Here is a 20,803-nt window from a genome sequence, read left to right on the forward strand (position 1 = left end):
TATCCTAGCTATGGTAAATAATGCTGCAATAAACATAGTTGTACTGGTAGCTTTAGTGTGGTCTTGTTTGTAAACATTAGGGTAAATGCCCAAAAGTGGGATTGCTGGGTCATAGGGGAGCTCTATGTGAAGTCTTTTGAGGAACCTCCATACTGCTTTCCAAAGTGGTTGAACAAGTTTACATTCCCACCAACAATGAAGTAAGGTTCCTTTCTGTCCACATCCCCTCTTTTCTGAATAGAGACCCGGAAACACAACAAATCAAAGAAAGGTTGGACAAATGGGATTACATAAAGTTGCAGAGCTTCTGCAGGGCAAATGACATAGCTAGCAAGATCAATAGAAAGCCCACGGATTGGGAGAAGATCTTTACTAGCCATACAACGGACAAGGGTCTCATATCTAAAACATACTTGGAACTCAAAAAATTAAACCCCTCAACAACAAATCCTCAAAGAAACAACTGCCCAATAAATAAGTGGGCGAAAGACTTAAAGAGAAACTTCTCTGAAGAAGAAAGAAGGATGGCCAATAGACACATGAAGAAATGTTCAACATCGCTAGCCATAAAAGAAATGCAAATCAAAACAACATTGAGATATCACCTCACTCCAGTTAGAACGGCAAAAATCAAGAACTCTATGTGATTCTTTTGTACGTTATTCCCCCACGGTAAACCCCTGTTTTCACTGTATTTGATTCCAGTGTTCTGTATCATATATATATATATATATATATATATATATATATATATATATATATATATATATATATATATATATAATATATATTGATTTGGGGAGTAGAGGGGATATAGCAGAATGCTTAAATGGGGATGCAGGTTGACCATTGTGACAATGAGATGTACAGGTTATTGTGTTGAAAATGAATTTACAATATCAGGCAGGGGTCGAGGAGGGAAGAGTTGGAGAGGTGGAGAGGTGGGGAGGGAAAGGACTGTAGGGGTAAAACAAAGTAGGAGGTAACAATGCTGTATAGGAAATGTATTCATTACCTAGTCCTGTAACTCTTAGCCCTCTGTACAGTATTTTTACAATAAAAATATATTTAAAAAATCTCTGCCTGCTGTAGATTTCCAGTGCTGGTCTCAAAATTGCATTATCTGCCTATTCTGGCTGTGGTTAGGTCCACCTGCCCAATGGATCAGTAATCTTCAAGGCATCTTGGTCCTGCAGTGGGACTTGAATTATCCAGTGGTGGTTGGAACCAGGCCAAGGACAGGACAAAACCACTTTCAGGACATGGCTTTGTCATTACCCATGCAACTAGGATTGCAAGCAGAATTTCTCTGAATTTGACTCCAGAAAACCGTCAGTGAACCAAAAGGCAAGTCCACCAAACACCTCACTCCTCCCCCCCCCCCATTTCCTCCTTTCTCCCTCCCTGGGAAAGTATAAAATAATTTTGCAGGTCTTGATACACACACAAAATGCCCACCATCTCCCCTGGTAAATGGTTTCAAGTCACGTCACTAAGTCATGTCATCGGATAATGCTGCATTCATTATTCTGGACAACATCTTCAGGTTGTTTGATGCTTTAATTTTTTTGTTGTTGTTGTTGACGTTGTTAGGGGGGCCTGAACTCTGGGTCTGGGTGCTGTCCTTGAGCTGTTCAGCTCAAGGCTAGCGTATTACCACTTTAGCCACAGTGTCACTTCCAGTTTTTTTCTGCTTATGTGGTGCTGAGGAATTGAACCCAGGACGTAATGCATGCAAGACAAGCACTCTAACACTGTGTCTTCTTCCAGCCCTAATGATTTAATTCTTTAAAATTTCTTTTTGTCAGTCAAGGGCCTTGAATTCAGGGCTTCGGAATTGATATATCCCAGAGTTCTTCAGCTCAAGGGGAGCCCTTTCCCAATTGAGCCTCAGTTGCACTTCCTGTTTTGAGATAAGTGATTCACAGACTTTCATGCCAGGATTTGCTTTGAACAGGTGAATTTTTAAATTATATTTCTTCTAGGTATTTATTGGTACATTACAGTTTTTCTGGAATTTAAAGTTTTCTGTAAACCTTTGTCTTCAAGTAATCCAACAGCATTAAATGTTACATTTCGAAGCTATCCTTTAGCATACCCATTTTGAAATTATTATCTTAAGATAAAATTCTAATTCTTTGTAGAAACAACCCATTAAAGTCCAAATGGGAAATATGCTAATTTCAGCAGCCTTGACTCTCCTTCCTCTTTTTTTCTCTCCAGTATCTTTTCTTATTTTGGAACAAGTGTCTTAGACTGTCCAACCATTCAAAAGGAAGCTTATTCCATTAATTTAATAAGAAAGGAATCCAGCCTGCCTGCATCTCAAGGCAACTTTGAGTATAATGTTAATCTAATAATTCATGTCAGTGGATTTTCAGTCATTTCGATAATTTTTTGTGTCACCACTCATTATAGAGGTTCCAAAAAGCAAGAATCAAAAATCATGTTCTGCTTTCTAAGAATGTTTGAAAAGCTAGTAATTCAATAAGACACATTTTATTCTTCCAAGATTCCATGGTGAAGAATTTCTCTTTTATCATAGCCCTTACCACTGACCCCTTCCCTTCAAACTTGTAGCTTTGTTCAGTTTTCTTGTTCCAGCTTTCATTTTGGTATTAGCCTCAGTTATATCCTTGTAGTATTTGCAATGAAATTCCATTTATTGTTAGAGAGCTCAATTCATATTGCCAAAGGCAGACTCATGAGCATATCATAAAGCATAAACTATTGAGTGTCATTAACATGATCATATGCAACAATTCCATAAATTAATATAAGTACCACATAAATGTGCATCTTCATGTACTTTTTAAAATGCAAAGTAGTTGCATATCTATGTCATAAATCATTCAGATCACTGGTAGAAGAGATTAAGCTAAAAGTTTTATTTATATCATCCCCAATATTTTTGTCAAATTTTCTTTTCTCATTAACTTTCACCTTAGGGCCTGATTTTCCTAGTAATAAGTTAAAAGTTGATATCCTTGAATTTTAGTCTCCTCTGAGTAACCTCTTTTCTTTCCACCACCAGTTAGTCCCTCATGATAAATACCTGAGGAATAACGTCCTATTATGCCTGCAAGAGGAGTACCCAAGTCGATTGTCTGTGTCTACTAGTGCCTTGCTTTGTTTGGGAATGTGGTAGCAGAGACAGAGTGTCAGGGATCAGGTGGCTGGAACCATGGTGTTAAGAATTATGGGTAGCAAAATGAGTAGCAGAGAAAGGCAGTACCAGGGAAAGGATAATTGTGACTGTAATTGCTGAGTTGCAGTGGCAGGAAATTGGGTAGCAGCAACAGCTTTGCAGGGGTTGGGGTAGATAATACAGGCATCCAGAACAATTTAGCAGTGACAAGGAAACATAGACAAAGTGAAAGATAAAAGTTGTGAGGCATAGTGGGAATTATTTGTCTAACCATTCTAAAAACATGGAGGAGGGTTATTTGAAACTAAAACTACAAAAGAAAATTTAAGTTCTTGGTGCTAACAAATCTGTCCAGGTGTTATTACATCACACAGAAAATTCAAAATGGTTTTTCGTCAGGAATACAGAGATCAAAGGTATTATAATTCTTATTTCAAAATGCAAATTAAAGGGGAAAATTAGTCAGGAGATAAAATTCATATTGAAAGTTAATATTTAAGTGGAAAAGAAGATCCTAGATGGCAGACTAAAGACAAAACAGTATCAGAGCATTATATGTTCAATAATAATTGAGAGGGCTGGGAAGTTGGCTCAGTGGTAGAGCACTTGCCTTGCATGCATGAGGACCTGGGTTCGATTCCTCAGCACCACATAAGCAAAAAGAATAAAAGCTGGAAGTGGCGCTGTGGCTCAAGTGGTAGAGTGCTAGCCTTGAGCTGAAGAGCTGAGGGACAGCGCCCAGGCCCAGAGTTCAGGCCCCACATCCGGACCCAAAAAAAAACTAATAATAATTAAGAAATTTCATTGAAAAATTGAGCTGGAATGTGCACATCAGCAAAGGCAAGCAATCAGAGCCTACCACCAACAAAGAAACACCATAATATATATCTCAGAAAAAGGAACCAAGTTCCTTATCCTTGATTTCAATGATACCCATCACCCCCCTTAGACACACACACACACACACACACACACACACACACACGAATGTATGCAACAGCTCAATCTACTCACATCCATTCAACATGAATCAAAGATCTTCCTGTAATATTTGAAACTTTAAAAGTTTGAAGTTTTACTCTGAAAACATTACAGGATGGAATAGGAGAATCCGTAGTTCTCCTTGGCCCAGGCCGAAATTTTCTTAATAGAGACCCAGAAATACAAATATAATCAAAGACAAATGGGACAAATGGGATTGCATAAAATTGCAGAGCTTCTGCATGGCAAATGACATAGCTAGCAAGATCACTAGAAAGCCCATGGATTGGGAGAAGATCTGCACTAGCCATAAAACGGACAAGTGTCTCATATCTAAAATATACCTGGAAATCAAAAAATGAATTCCCTCAACAACATATCTTCAAAGGTGCAAATGCCCATTAAATAAGTGGGCTAAAGACTTAAAGAGAAACTTCTCAGAAGAGGAAAGAAGGATGACCAATAAACACATGGAGAAATGCTCAGCCTATCTAGCCATAAAAGAATTGCAAATAAAAACAACATTGAGGTACCACCTCACACCAGTTAGAAGGGCTATAATCAAGAACTCTAATAACCACAGATGCTTAAGGGAATGTGGACAGAAGGCAACCTTACTACATTTTTGGTGGGAGTATAAACTTGTTCAACCACTGTGGAAAGCGGTATAGAGGTTCCTCAAAGGCTCCACATAGAGCTCCCCTATGACCCAGTAATCCCACTTTTGGGCATTTACCCACATGATCACAAACAAGACCATACTAAAGCACAACTATGTTTATTGCAGAAATATTTACCGTCGCTATGGTATGGAACCAACCCAGATGCCCTTCAGTAGATGAATGGATCAACAAAATGTGGTATATATGCACAATGGAATTCTAGACCTCCATCAGAAAGAATGACATTGCCCCATTTGTGAGGAAATCGAAAGAATTGGAAAAAATTATATTAAGTGAAGTAAGCCAGACACAAAGAAACGTAGTTCCCATGGTTTCCCTTATTTGCAATAACTAGTATATGTATGAGTCAAGCGGAAATGATCAGATAATGTGATGTCAGGAAAATGAACCCTTAGATATGTATTTTAATGTTTTTTTCTTTCATGCATGTGTTTCTAACGCATTTATAAGATTATCTCTTTGTTGCTTTGTATGTCCCTCCCCCACAGTATAACCCCTGCTTTCACTATATTTGATGTCAGTATAACTTGTGGAGGAGATGGGGAAAAACCAGTTGTTTAAGGATATAGGTGGACCTGTTGCAACAATGAGAAGTATATGTTGTCATGTCCAAAACGAGCTTTACAAAGTTGGTGCGGGGGGGGGGGGGGAGGGAAAGGGGGGGAAGGAGAAGGATTGGGATTGGGGGGGAGGGGGGAGGCTGGGAAGGGATGTGAAGGGTAAACCAAAGGAGGAGGCTGCAATGCTTGGTAAGAAATGTACGCATTACTTGGTGTGATTCAAAAAAGACCACACTAAAGCTACCAGCACAACTATGTTTATTGCAGCATTATTTACCATAGCTAAAATATGGAACCAACCCAGATGCCCCTCAATAGATGAATGGATCAAGAAAATGTGGTATATATACACAATGGAATTCTATGCCTCCATCAGAAAGAATGACATTGCCCCATTTGTTAGGAAATGGAAAGGCTTGGAAAAAATTATATTAAGTGAAGTAAGCCAGGCCCAAAGAAACATAGGTCCCATGGTTTCCCTTATTTGCAATATCTAGTATAGGTATGAGTCAAGCGGAAAAAGTCAGAGAAGGTGATGTTAGGAAAACGAACCCTCAAATATGTATTTTAATGTTTTTGTTTCTTTCATGCATGTGTTTCTAACGCATTTATAAGATTATTTCTTGGTTGCTTTGTATGTCCCTCCCCCACAGTGTAACCCCTGCTTTCACTATATTTGATGTCAGTATAACATGTGGAGGAGATGGGGACAAACAAGTCGTTTAAGGATTCAGGTGGACCTGTTGCAACAATGAGAAGTACAAAATGTCATGTCAAAACCAGCTTTACAATGTCGGAGGGGGGGGGAGGGGGGGTATGATTGGGTGGGGGGGAGGGGGAGGCTGGGAAGGGAGGTGAAGGGTAAACAAAGGAGGAGGCTGCAATGCTTGGTAAGAAATGTATGCATTATCCTGACCATGTAATTGTAACCCCTCTGTACAGTATGTTCTCAAATAAAATAAAATAAAATTTAAAAAAAAAAAAAAAAAAGAAATGTACGCATTATCCTGCCCATGTAATTGTAACCCCTCTGTACAGTATGTTCACAAATAAAATTAAATTAAATTAAAAAAAAAGAAAAGAAAGAATAACATAAATAAACATAACATGATTTTAATAGTAATGCTAAACATAAATACAATGTCGATTATTTTCCTGAGCAATTTAATAAAAACCTCAAGGAAAAGAAATCAACTTTTTTGAGTGCTGATACTATGGTTTAAACTTAGGATCTTACCTTGTCACTTAGGCTTTTTCCCTTAAAGTTGGTGCTCTGCATTTGAACGACAGCTCCCCTTCCAACTTTATTTGGGGGATTATATAGAGATAAGAATCTCACGGAATAAAAATCATTTGTGCCCTAACTTGGGGTTAATTTCACATAACATCCTCTTATATGGTTATATGGTACCATGTACTAGTTACTCCAAGTAAGATTAACCATGGGACTTATGGTTATATGAGCCTGGCTTATTTCACTTAATACAATTGTTTCTGCGTCTTTCCTAGCAAATGGGGCGATGTCATTCTCTCTGATGGAGGCATAGAATTCCCTTGTGTGTGTGTGTGTGTGTGTGTGTGTGTGTGTGTGTGTGTGTGTGTGTGTGTGTGTGTGTGTATCACATTTTCTTGATCCATTCATCTACTGAGGGGCATCTGGGTTTTTCCTATATCTTAGCTATGGTAAATAATTCTGCAATAAACATAATTGTAACCATAGCTTAGTATGGTCTTGTGTGTGATCATTAGGGTAAATGCCCAAAAATGGTGACTGCTGGATAATAGGGGAGCACTAAGTGAGGTCTTAGAAAACATTATATCAAGTGAAGTAAGCCAAAAGCAAAGAAAAATTGGTCCTATGGTTTCCCTTATTTGCAATAACTATTATATGTCTGGGACAAGCATAAAAGTTCAAAAGCTATGTACATAGGACAAGAAACGATGCTGTTAAGCGAAATGAACCCCAAGATAGGGTTTATAATCTACCATGTGTTTTTTTTTTCTTTTTATGTTCCTCCCTCATTGTTTAACACTTGTTTTCACTGTATTTAGGGTCGGTGCCCTGCATCTTGTATACACCCTTCTCTAGCTTGGGGAGAGGAAGGGAAAAAACAAAATAGATAAATAGTGATATAGGCTGACCCATTGTATCAATGAGATGCACAAGACACTATGTTGAAAATGGATATTTGCAATATAGGCGGGGAAGAGGGGAAGGGAATAGAGGGGAATGAAGTTGTGGAGGTTGGAGGGGAGGGGAAGGGAAAAACAAAGGAGGAGGTAACAATGTTTGATAGAAAATGTACTCAATAACTTGCTCATGTAACTATAACCCCTCTACGCAGCATTTTTACAATGAAAAACTCTTTTAAAATCAGAATGTGTGCCCGGCATTGGTGGCTCACTCCTGTAATCCTAGCTACTCAGGATGCTGAGATCTGAGGATCAGGGTTCAAAGACAGCCAGAGAAAGAAAATCTGTGAGACTCTTATGTCCAATAAAACCACTAGAAAACCGATACTGGTACTGTGGCTCAAGCGGTAGAGCACTCCCCTTGAGCTGAAGAGTGCAGGGACAGCGCCTAAGCCCATAGTTCAAGCCCCACGACCGACAAAAAAAAAAAAACAAAACAGAAGGTGTCATGTACACCAAGTATAGTAGCCCCATCTGTAATCCCAGCTGATTGGGAAGCAGAAATGACAAGGATCTTGGTCTGAGGCCAGGCCAAAGAAATAATTGCCAAGACAGCCATCTCAACAAATGAGTTGCCCATACTGTTTCACATCTGTAATCCTAGCTAATTATGTTTTGAGGCATAGGTAGCAAAGTCTCAGTCAATCTAAAATCCTACCAAGGCAAAAGTTCAAGACCTCAAGTAAATAAAATGGACTAGAAGTATGGCAAAAGTAGTTGATATGCTTGGTGCTATACAGACAAAGTCCTGTCTAGCAAGCAGAGAACCCCTGAATAGAACCCTAGTAATATGCCTTTCTTCCACCAAAAAGACTAAATAACTTTGAACATCTAATTTCAAGGCCACTGACATATGAGAGATGGTGATATTATCTTAAAAATTAGGTATTCAAAAGAGACAAAGTTCTTTAGGTTTTGAAAAAATAGAAAAAGTAGGAAAATGCATGTGATTTTTGTTAGTTCCATAATTCTTGAAAACATAAAATGTACTCAAGTGTTTAATATATATCCATATGTGTGCATATATCCATGTATGTATATATATATATATATATGTGTGTGTGTGTGTGTGTGTATATAATCATATATAGAGAGAGATACATATATATATGGTTCATCCCTTTTCTGTGTAGCAAATGGTACAAATAAATCTGTACAATCACTACTCAAAGGCAAGAATAGACAAAGAGAATGAGCAGAGAACTCATAGCCAGGAATCTATGGTTAGCCCATAACCTTGAAAATCTTTTACATCAGTGTGCATGTATCAGTTACTGCAGTACAGGGACAATACGATGGCAATGAGATACCAGGCAGATGAAATGAGAAATGAGAGATACAAATGGTACAATGTTCTTTCTGATGGGTAAGTAGAATTTCCAGTGTGTGTGTGTGTGTGTGTGTGTGTGTGTGTGTGTGTATTACATTTACTTGATACATTTCTCTTTTGAGGAGTATCTGGGCTGATTCAGTAAGCATGGTTGTGCTGATACCGTTACTATATCCTGGTTTATAATCTTTCAGGTAAATGCCCAGGAGTAGAGTTGCTGGAAGTGGGTAGACAAAAGAGGAGTGAAGTGGGAAAAAGTAGAAGATTGAATAGAAGAAAAGAGGGAAAATGCAGAGAGGAATCCAGTAAATATCCTACAAAATTAAGAAGAGTGAAGGAAGAGGTATATAGGGGAGGGATGGATGAGAATTTTGCAAGGGTTGACATTGATCAAGGTATATTGTATGCATAAACTGCTTTATTTAATGATAACTGCTTGCTGCTTAAAATAATAATTAAAAAATCATGTCCTTAAAATGTTATGCAATTAGAAGCAAAGCATGAGAATCTGCTCAGATAATCTCTAGGGTCAATAAATCGTTTTTGGTTAGGGTAAGTTTTAGAACAACACTAATGATACATATCATCTGAAGAAAATTAAATGATTTCCAGCTATTTAAAATAATCATTTTTGAAGATATGGCTCAAGTGGCAGAGTGCTACTTAGTGAGCAAAGCTGTCAGATAATGAATTCAAGTCTCAATCTCGAACAAAAGTAAAAACAATCAGTATAATTCAGGCAATTTCCTGGGCACTAGTAGCTCATGCATTAATCCTACCTTAAATCAGAAGGCAGAGATCTGGGAATTTCAGTTCAATGTTAGCTTAGATAGGAATGTCTGTGAGACTCTCATCTCCAATTCACTGTCAAAGAAAGCTGGAAGTGCACTCATGGCTCCAGTGGTAGAATGCTAGCCTACAGCTAAAAGCTCAGGGGCAAAACCCAAGCCTTGAGTTCAAGCCTTAGAATAGTGCATATACATACACAAAGAAAGTAAGTCACTCAATTTCTCAACCTTCCATTTCCCTAATTCTAACTCTAATCTTGGACAGAACCCTAAGAGTAATCTTGATGATAATAGTAACCCAATCCTAAAATTAATGGAAAATACTCGAGTTTACACACATTCTAACAGATACTAATTGTCTTTGAAATAATTTGCAGTTTGCTTCCAAATCCTACAGATTCCCTGACTTGGACTCTGAAATCATTCCCTATTATGAATCATTAACCTTAAATCTTCATATCATGAAAACGATCACAGTTTCCACTGATCTTAATGGTTACTGAACTCCTATATTTCCAAAAAGAAGTTGCAGGTTTTTTTTAAAATCTAGTTTAGTACCTAACCTTAACTATATATAAACCTTACTAGTAACCTAACTATAAATTTAACCCTATTCAAAAGTGAATAGAAAACTTAGGAAAACTCTGTAGTTTTTGTTAAATTTCAAACTTATTTTACTTGAAAATATTAGTAGAGAACTTTTACAGTAAAGCTTACCCTTCCCTAAGCCTAAGTCTAACCTGAACTAGAACAGTAACCCTAACCCTAGAACTAATAGCCTTTGGATTCTAAAAGCCATACAAATACATTAGTTTTTATTCATCCTAACTTTGATTCAACTCATCTTTCTAAAAATAGTTTGTAGTTTTACACAGTATCTTGCCATTTTTGTAACCCGAACCCTAACTGGAATATTCAGGCTAACCCTCACACTAATCATACCCTAATCTTAATATTATTAGCAGTTTCTTATTTCACATTCATCCTAATTCTAACTAGACTTGTTATTCGAAGATTTACTTTCAGTTTGACCCTAAACTTTCCATTTCCCTAAGGCTAACTCTAACTCCAGCTGGAACTGAAACCTAACTTTCACTTTAATGATAGTCCAATTCTAATGTTTAAGAAAAAGACTCTAGTTTTTAATCATTCTAATGGATACTCCAGTTTGCAATCTGAAATGCGTTTCAATTTGTCCTAATTCCCACAAATTTTCTGACTCTACCTCAGAAGTTATCTTGTTTCCTAACATGAAGTATTATAATATTTGTCCTCAAATTCTCTTATCAGGAAAAATACTGTAGATTCCAATGATCCTACCTTTTCCTGAACCCCTGTACCCTGAACAATTTCAGATTTACTTACCATCTAATCCATTACTTAACACTAACTCTCAAGCTAAACCTGGCTGGAAAACTCTCATTAATCATTACTAGAATGATCACTGAGAAATAAATATAATGATAATGCTCTAGTTACTATTCAATCTCACATTTTTGCTCCTAGTAGTTAGTGAAAACTGAAATGTTTTTTGGTAAGTCATGGGGCTTGAACTCTGGGCTTGGGCGCTATCCCTCTGCTCTTCAGCTCAAGGCGAGCCTTCTACTGCTTGAGCCACAGCTCCACTTCCAGGCATGGGGGTGTTTAATTGGAGATAAAGGGTTCTCATGCACTTTGTTGCCAAGGGTGGCATCCAACTACAGTCCTCATATCTTAGTCTCCTGAGAGGATAAAATGACAGGCATTGAAAAGTATGTTTTGCTGGGTGCCAGTAGCTCATGGCTGTCATCCTAGGTACTCAGGAGGTGAGATCTGAGGATCATGGTTCAAAGCCAGACTGGGCAGGAAAGACCCTAAGACTCTTATCTCCAACAAACCACCAGAAAACTGGAAGGGGTGCTGTGGCTCGAGTAGTAGAGTACTTGCCTTGAGCTGAAGAGCTCAGGGACAGCACTCAGGCCCAGCATTCAAGCCCACAATCGAAAAAAAGAAAGAAAGTAAAACATTTTCACTGCAAAAATATGGAGTTGTGTGTGGGAGGGTGCTGTGATTGAGAGACCAGGTGCTGGCCTCACTTTACAGACATTTCAAAGAACTCCCCAAGTTTGCGCCAGTTTGAAGCCACAGTAGAATGGATGGTGCCTTACCAAGAACTCAAGTGGTCGAGGCATATGGCAGGCAAGGAGTGGGCAAATGGGTGCAGGGGTGGGATTGTTGTGTCTGTACTTTCCCTAATGAAGGATGGATTTGGATGCTTGGTGTTAAAGTATGAAGTAAAAGGTTACAAGAAATTTGTGGCCTAAGAAACATAGGCCCCATGGTTTCCCTTATTTGCAATATCAAGTATATGTATGAGCCAAGCGGAAAAGGTCAGATAATGTGATGTTAGGAAAATGAACCCTTAGATATGTATTTTAATGTTTTTTTTCTTTCATGCATGTGTTTCTAACGCATTTATAAGATTATTTCTTTGTTGCTTTGTATGTCCCTCCCCCACAGTATAACCCCTGCTTTCACTATATTTGATGTCAGTATAACTTGTGGAGGAGATGGGGAAAAACAAGTCGTTTAAGGATCCAGGTGGACCTGTTGCAACAATGAGAAGTACAAGTTGTCATGTCCATAACGAACTTTACAATGTCAGTGCGGGGGGGGGCGTGGGGGGGAGGGGGGAGAAGTATTGGGACTGGGAGGGGAGGGGGGAGGCTGGGAAGGGATGTGAAGGGTAAACAATTAGGAGGCTGCAATTCTTGGTAAGAAATGTACGCATTATCCTGCCCATGTAATTGTAACCCCTCTCTACAGTATGTTCACAAATAAAATAAAATAAATTAAAATAAAAAAAAAGAAATTTGTGGCCTAATGAATTGGGTTTCCTCTGGGTATATGAGATGGATGAAGTCTGGCGCCTTCTGTGGCTCACAACTGTCATCCTAGCGACTTATAGAGCTGAGATATAAAGACCACGGTTCAAAGCCAGCTTGGGTAGGAAAGTTTGTGGCTCTTGATATCCAATGAGCCACCAGAAAACAGGAAAGGGCACTGTGGCTCAAATTGTACAGTGCTCATCTTCAGCTGAAGAGCTGAAGGACAGCGCCATGACACAGAGTTCTAACCCCATGACCAATAATAAACAAAGAGGTTGGCTGAGTTTTTCACATTGCAGTGTGTAGGGTAGGAAATTCCATGCTGGGTTATGAGACATTCTAGATATGAGAGGCTCAATATTGTGTCTACAGTTAGTCTGAGTATGATAGTGCCATCTTCTCACGGGTTTGATGTGATCCTAATAGAGTGAGTTCAGGATTTGTTCTCAGGGACTGCTAAGGGCTTGGAATATCCGTGTGTGTGAGTGTGTGTGTGTGTGTGTGTGTGTGTGTGTGTGTGTAATTTTCCCTCGTCTTTTTCTGTCCCCTTCCTGGTTGCTGGTCTGCCTATTTCTGACCTCAGATGGTGCCCCTCCTTCACACAGACCTTGCCTTTAGCCCCCTATCAGGGTCTACAATGAGTCCTAAATTGCCACAGGCCTGTTTTCCAACTTTTCTCTGGGGCACAAATCTGGCTGTCCCAATATTTGGCCGCCTCCAGGGGATTCTGGGTCAGCGATGCTAGCTGGCATAGGGTCTCCTCTGCCTGAGAGGGAGGGCCTCAGTCATGTGATGTCTTATCCTTTTCCTCAGCTGGGCCTCTGACTGCACATCCCTCTCAGCAGGCTGGCAGTGGAGTGGGGAATGGGGGATTGATGGTGGCTCTGGCCATCTCGAGCTTGACAGCTCACTGAAAGCTGCCCAAGCAAGGAGGATATAGTGCTACATGGGAGGTGAGGCCAAGGTGGCTTGGAAGTATAGATCAGTGTCTAGGAAATGTAAATGTACTTTATCACAGGACAGCCTATCTTACGGCCCCAGCTGGGCCTCTCAGGTCCTTCTAGACTATTCCAGATGCTCAGAGTACAGAGGCACAGACTTTAGATTCCAGGGCCAGGGAACTGGGGGATGAGAGACTGGTATGGCCAATACCTAATTGTTTTGTGGTATTAGTGTTGACCTGGCTATGCACCCCCTTGTGTACTTTCACTTCTTAACCCAGTGTTGGCCACTCACCTGCCACTTGTGGTAGTACTGTGGAAGTGGCAGGAGTGGAAGTGAGGTCTAGGATCACAAAATCAGGATTTATGGCATTTGGGGGGGCAAAGGATGTCTTTTAAAAAAAATCTTAGAGCTGGAACTGAGGTCCTAGGGAATGTCCCTGAACTTCCTTTGGTCAAAGCTAACATTCTACCACTTGAACCAGAGCTCACCTTTCAACTTTTTTTAGTAGTTTAGTGGAGATAAGAGTCTCATGGACTTTCTTGCCTGTTCTGGCTTCAAGCTGCCATCCTAAGATCTCAGCTTCTTGAGTAGCTAGGATTGCTGGTATAAGCCACTGGCATCTGTTAAGGATATTAGTGGTGTGTGTGTGTGTGTGTGTGTGTGTGTGTGTGTGTGTGTGTGTGTGTGTGTATGTGTGTTTCCTGGGACATGAATTCAGAGCCTAGGTGCTACCCTTTACCATGTTTTCACAAGGTTGGTGCTGTAACACTTGAACTACAGGAGCTCTGCTTCCTAGCTTTTTGGTGATTCATTGGACATAAGAGTGTGTCCAGGCTAGCTTTTAATTTTGACTGATCCTCAGGTCTCAGGCTTGAGTAGCTAGGATGACAGGCATTAGCCACCGGCGCCCAGTTGATAATGGCCTTTCTCCACAGCGGACTGGGATTTCCTGAAAACTTTCCTTATTTGTTCTGTGCCAGTACCGGGGCTTGAACTCAGGGTCTGTGTGGAGTACATGGGCAGCAAAGATGGCGCTGGGAGGGGGTTGAATGGGCAGAGCCTAACTTACTGTAGAGCACATGGGCAGCCAAGATGGCTCTGGGAGAGAGTAGAGTGGGCAGAGCCCAATTTACTGTAGAGCACATGGGCAGCCAAGATGGCGCGGGGAGAGAGTAGAGTGGGCAGAGCCCAATTGATCTTCCGATCAGTGCCTAACCAGCCTGTGAAGGCTCATATGCATGATAGGGTGTGACCTTGACAGTGATTGATTCCTCTTCCTCCCTTGCCATGCCACCCACCCTTTTTGGCTTTAAAAAGGGCTGCTCTCTGTTAATAAAGGAGTTTTCTACCTGCTGGATTTGGCTCACCTCTGTGTCTGATTGTCTCCTGGGCTGAGGGAGGCTGGGGAATGGGCGAGCACCGAACTTATTTTTCCTTGGACCTCGTCTGTCTTTCGTGGGGCGGACGAAGACCCAACAGGTCTGGGCTCTGGTCTCTTAATTTTTCCCTCAAGGCTGGTACTCTACCACTTGAGCCACAGCTCCATTTCTGGATTTTGGTAGTTTATTGGCCAGAAGAATGTCACTAACTTTCCTCCGCTGAGCTGGCTTTGACCAACGATCTTTGATCTCAGACTTCTGAATAGCTAGGATTTACAGTGGTTGAGCCACTGGAGGGATTGGGTAGAAGCTTTTCTTAAGCAAAAGTTCTTCCCTGCATTTTCCCTGACTCCTCCATGGTAAGGGGGCCTGAGGGTCAGGAGCTGTGAAAAATAGGCTTCCAGCCACAAAATTGGCTGGGGTCTTTGGTAAAAAGCCAAGCTAATTTTCCCCTGAGCCCCATTCTGGGACCCCACACTCTACCCTACCTGTGACTCAAGTACAAACCTTGACCTAGCCTTCAGTGTTCTACTAGCCTTGTCTGAGGCCACAGAACCTTCATTCCACCCACACCACCTGCTCTACACCACCCCTCAGGACCTTTGTGCAAGTTCTGTACCTTCTGCTCGAGGCCCTCTGTTCCACATCTTAGAACTCCTGTGGAATTTTGGCACTGGTCATATCACCTCCTGGAGCAAGTCTTTCCTTCCCTTCTCTCACTTTTTTTTAATACTGAGTTGCTAGAGATCGAACTTGTGTAGACTGACTGTCAAATGCTCTATCTTGGTGTGTGATTGTGTGTGTGTGTGTGTGTGTGTGTGTGTGTGTGTGTGTGTGTGTGTGTGTGTGTGTGTGCCAGTCCTGGGGTTTGAATTCATGGCATGGATGTTATCCCTGAGTTGTTATGCTCAAGGCTAGCATTCTACTACTTGTACCACAGCTCTGTTTTTTTTTTTTTTTGGTGTTTAATTGGATAAGAGTCTCATATAGACTTTCCTGCCAGCACAAGCTTACAGTTATTATCTTCAGTTCTCAACTTCCTGAGTGCTATTATTACAGGGGTGAGCCACCAGCACCTGCCCTCTATCTCTTACCTATAACCTCGGCCCTCCTCTGAGTCCCAGAAGAGAATGTCTCACCAAGCTCACATTTTTTTTTTTGCCAGTGTTGTGGCTTGAACTCAGGGTCTAGGCATGTCCCTGAGCTGCTTTTTCTCGAGGCTACATTCTATCTCTTAAGCCACAGTGACACTTTTGGATTTTTCTGTTTATGTGGTACTGAGGAACCCAACCCAGGGCTTCATGCTTGCTTGGTAAGCACTCTACCACTTAGCCACATTCACAGCCCAAGGCTTACTTCTAACAGGAACTATGAGGGTGAGATTTATTGGCATACTCTTTTCAGCACAGAAATCGCTGGCCATTTCATATCTTTGCCAGGATTGGGAGCAGAGTGAGACTCGGCAAAGAGGAATGATGAATGAGTGATAGCCACCAGACCCCAGAGATCTAGGCTCACGTCCTACAGAGGGATATGTAATATGGAGCCAGAACCTTCCACAACTCCTACAGCCTAGGAAGATGTCCCAATTGGACATCTCAGCCAGAACTTAATGAATCCGTTGCATACACCAGCCAAGGCAAGCCTTCTGGGCTTCAGTTATTAAATGGCAGAGAAGGATGCTTTGTTCAAGCTACTGCCTCAGACTTAGTACTCTCTGAGGGGTTGTCCCAGCTTTCCCAGGTTGGGGATCTGGTCATGGGCAACCTGCTGAATGCATATCATCCATACATCATCCATATATAGACAGAGACATGGGGTTACTGCCTTCTTATTTTCTTTGGCAGGTCTCAGGTTGAAATATGAGACTAGGCCCTATCCCTGATCACCTCTTCCTTTCTCAAGAGTAGCACTCTGCCCTTGACCCACAGCCCCCAACCCATGGGGATATTTTCCTGTGATTTCTTAGAAATAAGAGTGTTGCAGACTTTCCTGCCCTGTCTGAATTCAAATTGGCATTCTCTCCATCTCAGCCTCCTGAGGAGCAAGGATTACATACAGGAGCCACTGACACCTGGCTTTCTTTTCTTCTTGTTGTTCTTTTTTTTAATTGTGACAATCTGAAATCTTCAATGTTATTCCAATTGTTTGCATTAGAGTAAACTTCTGAGGCCTGGAGTTCGAATCCCAGGACTGCCACACACAAATGGAGGGAAATCCTGACAAACTCATTCCTATTTACATGAATGCTAATAGAATGTTATAAAAGTAATTAAATTTGCAGTTAATTCATGATTCCTTTTTAGAAAGCCACACAAAAATCATTGGATTTATATCTTCCCTTCTAGCACTATGTTATGATTCCCCTAATGGAAGGATATTGATTAATTTTTAATTAATGCTTTTATAAGTATTCAACCATGATACTTCATTAAATGGAGACATAACTTAATAACTAATTATGGGTAACTATATATATAAAATTTAATAATATCCTCACATTCTCTCTCTCTAAATATATATATATATATATATATATATATATATATATATATATATATATATATATATCAATCTACACACACACACACACACACACACATGTATATAGGGCACTACTGTGGCTTGATAACAAGTAACAGGTCATCAGAACTTCCTGGCAGCTCAGTTTGCCAGAGGTTGGTGTGCTAAGACTTTGACCCCATTTATGGATTGGACATTTTATACCATGAATTGAAATCCCAGCATTGCCAAAAATTTATTCATGTAGTAAGCAGCCAGTTTTCACACATTTTTTCCTGAAAAGAAAGTCCTGGGTCTCAGTATGATGTATAATTCATATGCAAATTATCTTGTATGATAGGATGTAATAAATGAAATGTCATATGCGTAATAATACTAAATGAATAAGGGTAATAAACGTCATACTCACTAAACTCATGTGTGTAATTTTTACAGTGCTGGGGCTTCAATTCAGGCCCTGGGAATTGGTCTGAATTTCTTGTCTTCAAGGACAGTGAGCTTCCCCTTCACCCACAGTGCCACAGAGATACCAAGATGCTGAGTTCAAATCCAAAACAAAAGTTAAAATAAATAACTACACTGAATGCAATATGGAGCAATTATATGTATGTATATATATATCATATACTTAAAATGTACACAAATAGGATGTTTTCTAGTGGTGGGGATCGATTTCAGGCCTAAGGAACAGACTTGAATTTCTTGACTTCAAAAAAGCAAGCTTCCCCTTCCTACACAGTGCAGCAGAGTTACCCAGACCATGAGTTGCAATCCCAGTCCTGGCAGAAAAAAATGGCATCTCTATGCTATATGACAACCAATTCTTAGGTATTTCATTATTTCTCCCTTTAATGAATGTAATTTTTTAAACGCTTCATAAAGTATTGATTAAAATTAATCAGTATCGTAGAATATAATTGTATATAATTTTATCCTAGAATCATTAAGAATTGCCCATTCAATCATGACATACATCACATTCTATTGGTATTTATATGGATAAAAATGAGTTAGGATCTCCTGCCATTTGGAGGTGGCGGGACCAGGATTCAAATTGAGGGCTCCAGCATCCACCACTTGAACCCGAAGATAGGGAACTCACCAGTCTGTCCAAGAACATCAGCAAGACCAATGATTAAGCAGGCACCATTGGCTCTCAGAAGTACTCCATGATACTGAAAAAGCTGTGAAAGGAGATTCATATTTAAAGTCACCCTAGTCTGGAAAGTACTTGAGACCCCTGTCCAACTTCAGTGTCAACAAAGCCAGAAGTAGAGCCATGTGGCTCCAGTGGTAGAGGGGTAGCTTTGAGGAAAAGCAGCTCATGGACTGTGCCTAGATCCTGAGTTCAATGTCCAGGACTGACTGGCAACAAACAGACATACACAACAATCTGTGCAGCCATCAGACTGTCTGTTGGTTGACATCACTAGTAGCATTTGAGTGGTAAGCAAGAATCTCAAGGCGAATTTGGAGTACAATCAGAAATTGATGACCTAGTCAGTGAGTGGGAGATTACAGGATTTCCCAGAGCCTGGGAATGTGGCCAGCCCATCTTTCCCATCCCAGCGTTCAGATGTCTGAAACAACAAGACTCTGAGACAGAGCTGAGGGCAACAAACTACTGCCAGAACACCAGCAGAAGAATCCTCCTGTCAGACCTTCAACATTCAAGAAAACAAAGAATACAAAAAAGAGAAGGATCCCAAAGACAAACACTACTGGGAGGGTGATTCAATGCAGGGTCTGGCCAAAGGTGATGCCTACTACAGGCCTCCCCTGCCTTTGGACATAGTCACAGCCATCACTGTCCAGAGTGTCAAGGGTCCCGATACCACCAAGAATCTGAAGAGGTGCTACCAACATGTGGTGCCTCCCCTGTACTGCAGCAAAAGAAGAAACAAGGTGCTCTGTGCCAAGATCCAACCACTGAAGCAGGAAAAGACAGACCTGCAGGACTGACAAGAGAAAGAGAAGGAGAAGGTAGCCCAAGTGCACAAAGCACCAAAAACAGAGCTAGACATCCACAAGCTACCCATACAGAGGTTGGTTTCAGCAGAAAGTTATTTACAATCGGCACAAGCCCACATGAAGCTCATGGCATATGACAGAGAAATGGAGCACGAAGCTCTAACCAGCTGCCTACAGGCCGCAGAGCAGCACATGGGGGAGCCGGAGATGGAGGCTTCTGTGGTTACTACTTACAGAAGGAGACTGAAATGTTGTTTGAACAGCTGAATGATGTAACACTTCAGCTCAAGGAAAAACCCAGTAGCTTCTATGACCTGGAGCAAGTGAACACAGAGATTTAGGAGAAGCTGAAAGCACCCTGGACATAGAGGAGCAACAAGAGGAACAGAATCTTCAAGTTCCAACAAGTGCTGGACGGGTGTGAGGTACTAAAGAGACTTCAGGACAACCTGAGCTGAATGGTGACCGCAGCAAATCTGGAGACAGACACCTTCTCGCAGAACCTGAGCATTGAGAGGTCCACGCAGAAGGAGGAGGCCTGTTGGCTGACCGAGCAGGTAAACCAACTGACAGAGGAGAAGGAGTGAGGATCGAGGTAGGTGTTGCACCTAGAGAATAACTGGGGGGACAGAGAAGGAAGCTGGCAGAGCCATGGCCCCCCGAGGGACCATCTCAGGAGGAGCACCAACTGCAGGCCCACACCTACCGCATGCAGATGGGGTTGAAATACCTGGAGGAACAACTTCATATCTAGGTCCAGGAAAACCAGAGACTCCATCTCCAGATTGGGGAGCAGCAGGAGCAACTAGGAAGACTAGAGAAGAAAACCAAGGATCGGCAGGAGATCCCCGAGACCCCACGATGTGCATGTGTGTGCAACCCACAGCTGGAGGAACAGCTGGTCTTGCTGCGGGACGCTCTCCACAGGGTGAGCAGTGAGAAGGAGGCTCTCTCTAGCATCGTTGGACTCAGAGCAGCAGGTGAAGAAACATCTGCCGGAACAGCTGGACGGCTCAGAGGAGAAGATAGAGGAATGGAAAGAGGTGGCTGAGAGAGAGCCAAGCGATTCGGGAAATGCAGGAGCAGCAGGAGCAGTCTCTGGCCTAGATGCAGGAGCTCAGAGCCACCTGTGAGCATCACATCACTTCAAATGAGCAGCTGTGCTCCAAGTAGTAGGTCCTGCAGTAGCACCTGCAGAAGCTCACCCAGCTGTTGGAGCAGCTGAAACATTTGCAGGGTCCGACCAACTGGGGCACTAGGTTGTGCCCCCAAAGTGACAGGACAGTTTCAAGTGCCTGGAAGTGACCAGTCTACAGAGTAAGCACCTGCAGGCCCAGCTGAGGTTCCTGGCTTTCCCTGTGGAAGGGGAAGCTGTGAACCCTGGAGAAGCAAAATCTGAGGAAGCGACTCTCCTCAATGTGCCTATGGCAGAGGA

The sequence above is a fragment of the Dipodomys spectabilis genome, unplaced genomic scaffold, assembly GCF_019054845.1.
Source record: "Dipodomys spectabilis isolate Male_0828 unplaced genomic scaffold, ASM1905484v1 ptg000170l, whole genome shotgun sequence".
NCBI lineage: Eukaryota > Metazoa > Chordata > Mammalia > Rodentia > Heteromyidae > Dipodomys > Dipodomys spectabilis.